This window comes from Rhincodon typus, chromosome 6 (assembly GCF_021869965.1).
Source record: "Rhincodon typus isolate 14 chromosome 6, sRhiTyp1.1, whole genome shotgun sequence".
Classification (NCBI taxonomy): domain Eukaryota; kingdom Metazoa; phylum Chordata; class Chondrichthyes; order Orectolobiformes; family Rhincodontidae; genus Rhincodon; species Rhincodon typus.
Genome location: NC_063337.1, coordinates 61,749,271 through 61,762,691, shown reverse-complemented (window position 1 = coordinate 61,762,691; position 13,421 = coordinate 61,749,271). Strand labels below are relative to the sequence as shown.

General features: G+C 41.4%; 1 protein-coding gene across 13 annotated transcripts in view; it reads right to left on the bottom strand.

Moving 5' to 3' along the window:
* The window catches only part of LOC109933193 (centrosomal protein of 63 kDa-like), a 124,428-nt gene that overhangs the window by 36,727 nt on the left and 74,280 nt on the right, over positions 1 to 13,421 (bottom strand). The gene's annotated exons all lie outside the window — the stretch shown is intronic.

Here is a 13,421-nt window from a genome sequence, read left to right as displayed (position 1 = left end):
TTGAAGTTAAACTTTAATTGGCTTTAGTTCTGAGGAAGGGTCACCGGACCCAAAACGTTAACTCTGTTTTCTCCTTCACAGATGCTGCCAGACCTGCTGAGCTTTTCCAGCAACTTTGTTTTTGTTCCTGTCTTTAATTGGCTTTTATGTGCACGTGGAAGCTAAAGTCAAGTATGGGATAGTACAGCAATGTCTTCATGTCACTAGTGTAGACATTTTCACTGAGCATAGGAAGTTGAAGGGTGACCTTGTCGAGGTTTACCAAATCATGAGGGGCGTGGACACGATGAATAGCAAAAGCCTTTTCTATTGGATAGGGGAGTTCAAAATTAGATGGCATATTTTTAATGCAAGAGGAGAATGATTTAACATGAAAAGCTGGATTAATAGCCTAATGATAATAGCACTAAGTCATCACCTCCCCAAACACCCTGGTAAATCTCCTCTTCACCTTCTCCAGTGTGATAACATCCTTCCTATAATATGAATTCCAGACCTATACATAATGCTCTGGCTGAGGCCTAACCAATGTTTTATACAGCTTCAGCATAATGTACTTGCTTTTAAACTCTGTGCCTTGGCTGATGAGGGTGAGAAACAATGAGTACAGCAAGATCCCACAAACAGCATCATGAAAGTGACCAGATAACCTGCTTTTCATGAAGGAATAAAGATTTATCAAGACATTAGTAGGACTCCCCATTTTTCTTTAGAATAGTGACACAGAATATTCTAACCTTGAAGGCAGAAGAGGCTTCAATTTAATGCATCATCTGAAAGACCGTTCCTTTGTTATGTTTAGAGGCTATTTCAAATGTATACAAAACCTCACTGTTCTCAAAAACATCTCATTTTCAACTTATCCATAGAAGTGAGTATACCTGTGAACTATCCAACTGGATATCTTTTCCATTGAACTAGTGATTTAGTATAGCGGATATACATTGTTCTGACTCTGTCAACAAGCTGGGATATCAATTGGATAGATCTTCCAAAGAGCCAGAAGAGGGGTGACAGACCAAATAGTTTCCGAATGTGCTGCATCATTCATCATAAAACCGGATATTCATGATCATGGATAAGAGAAGGAGGAAGATACCAATCAGATTGAACCATGCATGAAGCTGGAAGATATTAGCAGAGTGTTAAATAAGTACTTCCCATCTGTCTGTACTCAGGAGATGTCAAATACAAGCACAGAATTTGAGAAGATGGACTGTGCTCTTGATCAGGAAAACCTAAGCAGCAAGCAGGTATTGGAGGTTTTAGTGGATTAAAAAGTGGACAAATCCCAGGTCTGGATGAGTTGTATCCCAGGGTGCTGCAGGAGACAAAGGAAATAAATTACAGGGGCCTTGACCCAAATTTTTAAATCATCTCTGGCCACAGGTAAGGTTCCAGAGGACAACTAATATAACTTCACTTTCCAAGAAGAGTGATAGAAATAGGCTAAGTAACTATAGACCAGTGGGTCCAACATCAGTGGTAGGGAAACTATTGGAGAAAATAGTGAATGAGAAAATTAATCTCTATTGTGAGAGGCAAGGTTTGATCAGGGATAGTCAACATGGCTTTGACAGAGGAAGATCATGCCTGGCAAATCTGGTAGAATTATTTGAGGAGATGACCAAGTATTTGGATCAGGATAGGGCAATTGGTGTAGTTTATGGATTTCAGAAAGGTCTTTGACAAGGTCCCACATGGGAAACTGATGAAGGTAGTAAAAGCTCAAGAGATCCAGGGTAATTTGGCAAGTTGAATCCAAAATTGGCTAGTGCCAGGAGACAGAAGGTGCTGATAGAAGGTTGTTTGTGACTGGAACCTGGAATGTAGTGGCGTACCAAAGATCAGTGCTGAGTCCCTTATTATTTGTAATATTCATAAATGATGCAGATGAGAATGTTGGAGTGATGATAAATAAGTTTGCAGAAGACACAAAGATTGACTGGGTGGTTGTCAGTGAGGAAGGTGGTATTAGGTTACAGAAGGATATGAACCAATTAGTCAGATGGGCAGATCAGTAGCAGATGAAATTTAACCCTGGTAAATCGGAGGTGACGCACTTTAGAAGGAGGAACAAGGGAGTACCCAATGAATGGCAGGACACTAGGATGCTCAGAGGAACAAGGGGATCTTGGGGAGCTTGTCCACAGATCCCCCTGAAGGTACTGAACAGGTTAATAAACTAGAAAAGGAATGTGGGGCGCTAGTCTTTGTCAGTGGTTTTAATAGATTATAAGGGTAGGGAGGCCATGTTAGGCCACAGCTGGATTATTGTGTGCAGTTCTAGTTACCACACTCCAGTGATTTCGCTGGAGAGGAGATGGTATGGAGTTGCTTAGGTGTGAAGAGAGGATGGATAGGTTCAGGTTGTTTCCTTTGGAACAGAAGGGGAATCTGATAGAGGTGTATAAGATTATGAGGGACATGAACAGGGTGAATAGAAAGCAACTGCTCCCCTCAGTCGAAGGATCAGTAACAAGGGAGGCATCATTTAAGTGAACAGCAGGAAGTTTAGAGGGGATTTGAGGAAAAATGTTTTAACTCAAAGGATGGTGGGAAATCTGGAATGCCATGCCTGGGAGGGTAGTTGAGGCAGAAAGCCTTACAACCTTTAAAAAGAACTTGGACAAGCATTTGAAGTATCAGAATATTCAAGTCTATGGGCCTAGTGTGGGAAATTGGTACTACAGTAGGTGGCAGTGTATTTTCAGCAGTACACACTCGATGGCCTGTAGGGTCTCTTCTGTACTGCTTGATTCTATGAACTTAGCCAGACCTGACACCTTCAGGAAAGGAAAGAAAATGAAAGCAATACAGGATGTTGGTGAGGCCACTTTTGGAGTACTGTGTACAGTTCTGCTCTAGGAAGGATATTATCAAATTGGAAAGGGTGCAGAAAAGATGTAGAAGCACGTTGCCGGGACTGGATTGTTTGAGTTATAAGGAGAGGCTGGATGGGCTGGGACTTTTTCCCCTGGAGCGTAGGAGGTTGAGAGGTGACCTTATAAAGGTTTATAAAATTATGAGGGGCATTGATATGGTGAATAGCAAAAGATCTTTTCCTTAGGGTACGGAAGTTCAAAACTAGAGGGCATAATTTTCAGGTGAGAGGAGAAAGATTTAAAAGGGACCAGAGGGGCAACTTTTTCCACACAGACGGTGGTACGTATGTGGAATGAACTGCCAGAAGAAGTGGTAGATGCAGGTACAGTCAGAACATTTAAAAAACATTTGGATAGGTAGATGAAAAGGATAGGTTTAGAGGGTTATGGGCCAAACGCGGGCAAGTGGGACTAGCTTAGTTTGAGAAACCTGGTTGGCACGGACAAGTTGGACTGAAAGGTCTGTTTCCACATTGTATGACTCTAACTCAAGAATATGCATGGTTTCAACCAATTCCATTCTTATTTTAATAGGTACTTGTGACAAATTTGGCAAACCTAAATAGTTGTTAGAGCAGTTTAATTTGGAAAAGGACTAAGAAAACTGATTTGTCATTCTATAATACAATACACATTTTGATTTATTAAACACATCATACAAATTCCATTGTTCAAATGCAAAATTATAATGACAATGAAATATAACAAAAAATTCTAGATCTGCATTGAGCCACTTCTGTTAATGCAATTAAGTTTCTAATTCTTGTTTTTCAATTGTCAAGATCCAAATAGATGGTAATATTGGCAAGTCAAATCGCAGAGTGAAATTTGGCTTCAGACTGTGACTATTATTTTTACCATTTGTTTATTGTGATTGTCAGTCACAATTCACAAGAAGCTGACAATGTATTTTTAACAGGAGAAAATGAATCCTACACACTGCCTCTTTTCCTGGATGGCTCTAACTTTCCATTTGGATTCTAGTGTTTAGACAAGAGTAGATTTTTTTTCTTCTACTTATTTTACTTAATGCACTACATTGTTCACCTGAAAGATTTAAGCACATCATTAAGATGCACAAAACTAAAACTCCAGATACATCAGCACCACTTACTGAACAAACCCAAAATGAATCTACACCTATGCCTCTTTCTTTTAATTTTACACAAGACAGAAATACAAATCAAACTTAAAGTTATGCATGGTTCTTCCACTTTAAAACCCAAGGCTCTAAATAGTAATAATAACAAACCTTTGACACAATATTCTACCTTTCAGCTAAAATGTGAGTAGCTGTGTTCTTATCAAAAGCATCAGAACAGATTTCCTGTAAATTCTATTTCAAGTTGTATAACAAGGAAATTAGTTCCTCATTAAACAGTCTAAATAAAACCAAAATAAACAAAAATCAGAACTTTCCCATTTACAGCAAGAATTCTACTTCCCAAATTTCATGATCTAGGTTGGAGTCTCTGTATGTTCCCAGTGCAGGCCATTTAAGGTGTCCATGCAAGCAGCCGAGAATTGAATTAGCATTAACCTCCACATTCTACATTTAGAGGTCCAAAGCCACTTTGACAGCTACAGAGAAAAGTTAAGTGCATAAGGTAAATGAACGTAGCATGTCAAGTGAGTGGGTGAGATGTAGGATGCCTACTAGATAACAGGCAGGTGGGTGAAGGGTTGGGGTAGTTTGGGAGTTTTGAAAGATGCCAGTTAGGGGCATTATGATCAAGGTGCGGGGTATTGGGTTGGGTCAGAGTGGATAGAGGAGCAAGATTGATGTCTGTGGATGGGAAAGATCAGTATTATTTACTCCCTACCCCACTCACATCCCTATTTTCTGCATATAAACTGACGTTTTCCCAGCCACCATCAGTTCTGAGGAAGGGTCACCGGACCCGAAACGTTAACTGTTTTTCCCTTCACAGATGCTGCCAGACCTGCTGAGCTTTTCCAGCAACTTTGTTCAAGATCAGTATTATAGCTAGCCAGAAGTTGCAGCAGGTCATAATCCCTTAAACTTTTCCTGGCTAACTATTCAATTAAGCGAGTTGGAACTATCTGAAGGCTCCAACTTTAACTCCGTGTTGGGGACTTTTTTTTGTTTAAGAAGGTTCCAGACACGGTGTATTTGCCCATCAAAAGTTTCAATTTTGTGAATAATTCCAGCTGCATCAGGATCTCCTTGCGGTTCTGATGCACAAATCCAGTCTTCAGCAACTATTATCTTCCTATTGAAAGACCCATGACTCCTTCTTCTCACTTACCTGCCAGAGTGTACAAGTGGATTCAATCAGCTGCACATTCAAAACTGTTTTACAGTTGGGAGAGTTTTTATTTATTCGGATAGATCAGAGGTTACATTTTTTTCTAAATAATTGTTGCTACTGAAAACAATAAGTCATCATTAATTTTAGATGCATACTTTATCAGTTCAGACAGATACCACTAAAAGATGCAGTCATCTGATCATAATTAGCAATGTTCATCCAAATTAGTTAAGTCATTTAATATTTGGGTTTAAATTAACTGAGATTTCAACTCTACTACATTGTGCCAAGAAGGATCACAAACTGCAAATAGTGTCAGCAAACAAGAAGAAAATGGTGGAAGTACTCAGAGCTTGGGCAACATTTGAGAGGATAGACACAGGGCTGAATCTGACTTTTTTGGCTAAATCGACGTTGTAACAAGTTTTTGGAGGGCTTTTCATTCAGAGGCTAGCAAGCTTTCTTGCCCTATCTGACCAAACTCAACTCTTTAATTACTTACCTAGCCCTATGACATCTCTCACATTCATTTTTTTTTACTCTGTCTCAACAAGCATCGTTCCTGAAATAGCTCATTACTTAGATGTCCTCACAATGGCCATCGTCTCTTGAGGATTTGCTATCTTTAAAATACCCCTGTACACCCAGATGAATTTTGGCACTCCCAAAAAAGATAGAACTAGAACATCATAGTAAAGATGAAGATGTCACTATGCTTCTGACAGAAAGCTGGAGATCCAGGTGGACGGGAAAAGTGCAAAGGAGAAGAGTCCTCTTCAGAAGACTGGCAGAGGTGCTGTGGAATCAGTTCCTGCCAGCCTAGTCTGAGCATCTCCAGGGTATGGAGGGATGGCCAGCAATGTCAAAAGAAGGTCAATGGCCTTCCGCACAATGCAAGGCAAGTGCCACATTCTATTTCTGCCACCTCAATCAGAGCAATTGCACATTCTTCCCACCAAGGTTCATTATCCATCATCCTCATTGTTATTTGCAACATATTCCTTCATCTGTTCCCTCTCCCAGCACTCCCTCCCAAAAATTCCCACACCACTAACCCCTTATGTCCTCCATGTGAAACCTCAGCCTTTTAGAAAACTTCACCATCTTTCCCATGGTCATTTAGAACTGAGGGCATAGTCTGAGAATTAGGGCCAGTCAATTTAGGAGAGATGTCAGGATGCATTTCTACACACAAAAGGTGGTACAGGTTTGAAACTCTCCTCCACAAATAGCAGCAGACGCTAGATCAGATGTTAGTTTTAATGAGGTAAATTTTTTTTTGTTAAGCAAAGGTACTTAAGGGATGTGGGCCAAAGGCAGGCATATGGAGATCAGCCATGATCTCAATGAATGACGGAACAGGCTTGAGGAGCAGAAAAGCCTGCTCCTGTTCCAATCTCACTCATTACCTCCCTTTTTCTCATTACAAGCCAAGACAACCTAAAACAATGCTCTTAAACAAGGTGAGGGGTGTTACAGGCATCCATATCCTTCCCCTTAAGAGGGGAGAAACCTAGACCTTGCAGGAGGAGACTAGGAGCGCTCCTGTGGGTTTGCAGAGACTTCTAGGTCACACAAAACAAGTAGGTACCACTCCCCCTGCCACTGTCACTTTCACATTAACCCTGCTATCACTCTCAATCAATGCACCCCACTGGACACAATGCCTTCTCTCTCTCATTTGGCAGATTCTGGAAACCTCCCAATGATGATGTCCATGGAGAAGTGGCTGGCTGCAGAAGGACTGCCCTTTGGATCACTAAGTATGAGGTACCCTTGTCCTCAGAGGAAGCAGTGGCAAGGTGGCCTCCTGCACTGCCCCATCATCCCATTTACAGACAACTCACTGGGAACCATAGGCATTGAACGTGTGGGTTCACAATCAAACAAGCACCTCGCTCTAAATGTTCCTTAGCTGGCTAAGGTAGAAACACTCCAGGGTAGCTGGGACTTGGATGATTGCCAGAGACCAGGCACCTGCTCAGCCAAGGCAGGAGATGACCCCATGGGGTTGGCAGTCAGGGGGCTTCTTCCAAATTTACAGCAGACAGCAGGCACATGGGACACAATGGCCCTCATTGCCCAGAAACTATAGCAGTATAACAAATCTAATGACTGTTTGTCTGCCTCCATGAACAAGTTGGTGGCTGCCACGAAAGTCCAGCACCATCAGGGTATTCTACAGAGGCATACACAGCAGCACTCCATTGTCCCATCCATTGGTCCCCAGGACCAAACGCATGATAACAGGGGTCTGAGAACCTTGACCATAGTCCTCTTCTAGTCAAATCCTTTAGTGATAAAGGCTAACATCCTATTAGCCTTCCTAACAGCATGCTTCAATGAGTTATTGACATGGACACCCAAGTCTCTTTACACATCTATACTCTGTAATTTCCATCTTAAAAATACTCTGCACATATGCACACTTTCTCATGAAAGTGGATAACCTCAATCAAGCCCATGTGTAAATCCTCTTTTTGGGCCATAAAGGACTTCACTCCTCCTTCTGGCATTCTTTTACTTATTATATGCTGATAGAAGACTTTGGACACCCTATAATGTTGGCTGCCAGTCCTTTCTAATAATTCCTCTTTGCTTCTCTATTTGCTTGTTCACCATCCCAGAAGATTGAAAATGGTCAATGCAACACCTTATTCAAAAGGGGAGACAACAAAGAAAAACAAAAAAAAAGACAACTATAACCTTAACTTTGATTGGGAAAATATTAATTAATAGCAGAGCATTTAGAACTCTTTGTATTTCTTGGTGTTCTCAATTGTACTATCGACCTGACACCCACCTGATGTAAGCACACTTCTTCTTCATTATCTTAACTTCTATCTCCATCATCCAAGAAGCTTGTTTGCCCTACCTGTACTATATGAGGGAATATAACAGGACTGTAGCTGAACCAGGTCTCTTTGAAGACAGCCCATTGTTCTATATTTTTTCCATCAACATTTTATTCCAGTCTATCCTGCCAGCTCCAGTCCTGCTCTCCAGCTGAAATCAGCTCTCCAGTCATCGATTTTTCTTACTCTGGATTGACTAATCTCATTTTCTACCAACATCATGAGTATTATGATACAATGATCAGTTTTTCCTAGATTTTTCTTCCACTGACACTTTATCCATTTGGCCCACTACAATTCCAAGAACCAGGTCCAACGATTCGTCCTCTCTTGTTGGGCTGGACATATACTACTGCAAGATACACTCCTGAGCACAATTTAGGAACACATATTTCTCACTGCCCGTTACACTACCAGTATCCCAGACTATTTTTGGATAATCGAAACACCCTGCCAATTATAATTACACCGCAATGTTACTGACCTGCAGATTTGTTCCTCTACATCCTTTCCCCTAGTTGGTGGTCGATACATTACTAGGTGTAGTCTAATTGTACCCCTTGTGTTCCTTAACTCTAGCCAAATTGATTCTCTTTTTGCAGCACTATAATGCTCACCTGAAACAATACTCGCAGCCACCTCCACCTTTCCTTCCTTTTCTATCTTTTCTGAACACTTTGTATCCAGGAATATCAAACAGCCAGTCTTACCTTTCCTTGAACCATATCTGCATTATCACCATATCATAGTTTCACACGGCAATTTGCACCTGTAACTTTCCAGTCTTATTCACTATATTCCATGTATTCACAAACATCCACAGCAACCATAATTTGACCTCATTTCCTTCTCCCTTACTCTGAATTCACCTGTTAACCTTCAGTTCTCTCTGTTAGTGCTAACTGCACCTCCAAGTATTTTATGAACCCTGGAATTCTTCTCTACTTTCCCACATCTATGCCAAGATGTTTAAAGCCCACCAACAGCAGTAGCAAAATGCCCAATATAGAACTCAATTCAGGGCAACCTGTCCGACTTATACAGGTGCCATCTTCCCAGAGCCAGTCCCAGTGTCACAGGAATCTAAAACCCTCCCTCCTGCAGCTATCTTCCCAGTCACATATCATCTGCCTTGTTCTCATATTTCCGTACTCAATTCTGCACATGACACTGGGAGTAATTTGGAGATTACCACATTTTGAAGTGTTGTTTGCTGATTTTCTACCCAGGTCCCCAAATTCTATTGCAAGATCACATCCCCAAGTATTTGGTACCAATGTAGATCCCAACCTCTGGTTGCTCACCCTCACCCAGAAGAATTCCTGCAGCCACTCTGTCATCCTTGACCCTAACACCAGAAATCTTCTTGAAAAGGTGATGGAAGCAGAGCCCTTGAATTTTTAAGGCAGAGGTAGTTAGATTCAAGTTAAACATGGGAGTCAAAGGTTATCAGTGGTAGGTGGGAATATAGATTTGAGGTTACATCAGATAGGCCATGACTTTATTGAACTGCACAGTGGCCTGAAAGACTGAATAGCCTGCTCCAAATTCATATTGTTATGAAACAAAGTGGATTGGAATAGTCAAGTATTATGCTTTGAAAGCATAGACTAATGTCTTGATGGCAACAGATGAGGTGTAGAAGCAGAGGTGAACAATTTGTAGTTGTGGAAGAAAGAGTTTTCCCACAAAATAAATATGGGGACAAAAGATGAACTTAGTCTTAACCTGGCTTAATTGACAGCATTGTAGTCAAAGTCAGTGATTGAATCAACATATCAGTATGTGAATAGTCAAGGCCAATTCCATTGTGCAGAATGGAAGAAGTGTTAAATTGTCAAAGGCACCATCTTTCACAGGTGATGTTAACACAAATCTGCTTTTCAAGTGGATATAAATTACTTGACAATAAGGTAATCAGTAATTTTTCCTCATGTTTTGGCAATGTTTCTCCCTCAACCAACATAATTGAAACTACATTAACTGATGCTTTATTTCATTTGTTCCTTTTGGGACCCTGCTTTGTGCAAACTGATAGCTCATTTTGCTTATTTAAGTAGAAAGACTGCATTTCAGAAGACTTATGAAAGGCTTTACAATATCTGGAGAGCTGTAGAGTGACTGTTATATCAGGAAGATGAGGGGCCTGAGAGCCATTTGGGATGTGACAGGGACAAGAATATTGAAGGTAAAAGTGAGATACTCAGAACTGACAGAATTATTTTCACAGGTAGAGGATTTGAAAAGCATTCCAAACATACTAAATAATGAAGGAGCTAAAGTTGGGGTGGAGTGATGGGGAGAGAAATAAACATGATAACTAGGAGTAAAAGTATGACAGAAAAACTGATAAGTTGCCTGAACACGATGGGCTGTATTGTGGGAATTTAAAAGGAGGTAGCTACAGAGATGGTAGAGGCACTGGTAATAATCTTCCCAGAATCATTAAATTCTGGAAAAATCCCAGTGGATTGGTAAACTGTCAATATAACATCCTTGTTCAAAAAGGGAGGGAGCCAAAAGCAAACAAAACAAGTGACTATAGACCAGTTAGGTTAACATTCACATCTCCTATAAAGAATAAAATAATAGAGCATTTAGAACCTCATAATACAATCAAGCAATCAGCCTGGCTTTGTGAAGGTGAAATCATACTTGGCAAATTTATTATGATTCTTTGATGAGTTATTAAGCAGGGTAGATAAAGGGGAACCTAAGCTATTAATTCAAAAACTCAGCTAATGTTTTAGAGTTCAAATCCTGCCATGGCAGATAATGGAACTTGAACTCAATAAACAATATCTGGATTTGAGAATTGACTGATGACATGAAAACCCCGTCGATTGTCAGAAAACCCCATCTGGTTCACTAATGTTCTTCAGGGAAGGGAATCTGCCAACCTCACCTGGTCTGGCCTGGCGTACATATATGACTTCAGACCCACAGCAATGTGGTGGACTCTCAACTGCCCTCTGACATGGCCTAGCAAGCCACTCAGTTGTATTAATTGCTACAAAATCTGAAAGAAATTAAACTCAACAGACCACTTAATATTGACCTAGGTGTTGAAAAATACAATGGCAAAAATAGCACTGTTGACCCTGCAAAGCTCTCCTTACCAACACCTGGGGGCTAGTGCCAAATTTGGGAGAGATATCTCACAGATGAGTCAAGCAAAAGTCTGATATAGTCATACTCATGAAATCATACTTTATAATGCCCTAGACACCACCATCACTATCCCTAGGTATGTCCTATTCCACAAGCAGGATAGACCCAACAAAGGAGGTGGCACAGTGGTATACGGTCAAGAGGGATTTGCCCTGGGAGCACACAACAATGACTTCAGACCATGTGAATCTCATGGCTTCAGTTTAAACATAACGCAAAGAAACCTCCTACTGATTACCACATACCATCCTCCATTAGCTGATGACTCAATATTCCTCTGTGTTGAGCAACACTTGGAAGAAACACTGAGGGTGGCAAGTGCACAAAATGTACTCTGAGTGGGGGATTTTAATGTCCACTACCAGGAGTGACTTGGCAGCAGCGCTACTGACTGAGATGGTCGAGTCTAAGGTACATAGCTGTTGGATTGGGTCTATGGCAGCTGGTGAGGAACCAATAAGAGGGAAAAACATACTCAACCTCAGAGTCATAGAGATGTACAGCTCAGAAACAGACCCTTTGGTCCGAATCGTCCACACTGCAGAGATATACCAAATAAATTTAGTCCCATTTACCAGCATTTGGCCCATATCTCAACAAACCCTTCATATTCATATACCCATCCAGATGCCTTTTAAATGTTGTGATTGTACCAGCCTCCATCAATTCTTCTGGCAGCTCATTTCATACACGCACGACCCTCTGTGTGAAAAGATTGCCCCTTAGGTCCCTTTTAAATCTTTTCACCTTGAACTTATGCCCTCTAGTTTTGGACTCCACCACCCTGGGGAAAAGACCTTGTGTATTGACCATATACATACCCCTCATGATTTTGTAAACCTCCGTAAGGTCACCCCTTAGACTCCTACGCTCCACGGAAAATAGCCCCAGTCTATTCAGCCTCTCCCCATAGCTCAAACCCTGGCGACATCCTTTTCAATCTTTTCTGAACCCTGTCAAGTTTCACAACATCCTTCCTAATAGCAAGGACACCAGAACTGCATGCAGTATTCCAACAGTGGCCTAACCAATGTCCTGTACAGTCGCAACTTGACCTCCCAACTCGTATACTCACTGCACTGTCCAATAAAGGCAAGCATATAAAATGCCATCTTCACTATCCTGTCTACCTGTGACTCCACTTTCAACGAACTATGATCCTGCAGTCCAAGGTCTCTTTGTTCAGCGACAATTCTGTCCCTCAGGGTTCCCTCTAACATCTTGCCCGCTACCAATGTCAAGCTCACCGGTCTATAGTTCCCTGGCTTTTCCTTACCACCTTTCTTAAATAGTGGCATCATGTTAGCCCCAACCTCCAGTCTTCTGGCACCTCACCTATGATGCAAATATCTCAACGAGGGGCCCAGCAATCTCTTTCCCAGCCTCCCACAGAATTATAGTGTACACCTCATCTGGTCCCAGGGATTTATCCACTTTTATGCATTTTAAGACATCCTGCACTTCCTCCTCTGCAATATGGACATTTTTCAAGATGTCACTATTTATTTCCCCATGTTCTCTATCTTCCATGTCCTTCTTCACATTAAGCACTAATACAAAATACTCATTTAGTATCTACCCCAACTCCTGTGGTTCCACACATAGGCAGCCTTGCTGATCTTTAATGGGCCCTGTTCTCTCCCCATTTACCCTTTTGTCCTTAATATCCTTACCAATCTGCTAGCTGCAGATGCATCTTTACTTGTCAGTAATTGACAACAGTGACCATTGCAAGGTCCTTGTGCTTAACTTCATATTGAGAATACCTTCCATCGTACTGGTGGTACTATCACCGTGATAAATGGGACAGACTTTGAACAGATCTAGCAACTTAAGACTGGGCATCCATGAGGTGCTGTGAGTCATCATCAGCAGCAGAATTGTACTCCAGAACAATCTGCAACCTTGTGGCTGGGTATATGGCCACTCAACGATTGCCATCAAGTTAGGGATCAACCTTGGTTCAATGCTGAGTGCAAGAGGGCAATGCCAGGAACAGCACCAGGCATACCTAAAAATGAGGTATCAACCTGGTAAAGCTACCAACAGGACTATATGCATGCCAAAGAGCATAAGTAGCAAGTGATAGACATAGCTAAGCAATCCAACAACCAACAGACCTGATCTAAGCTCCGCAGTCCTGCCACATCCACTCGTGAATAATGGTGGACAATTAAACAACTCACTGCAGGAGGATGCTTCACAAACATCGCCATCCTCAATGATAGAAGTGCCTA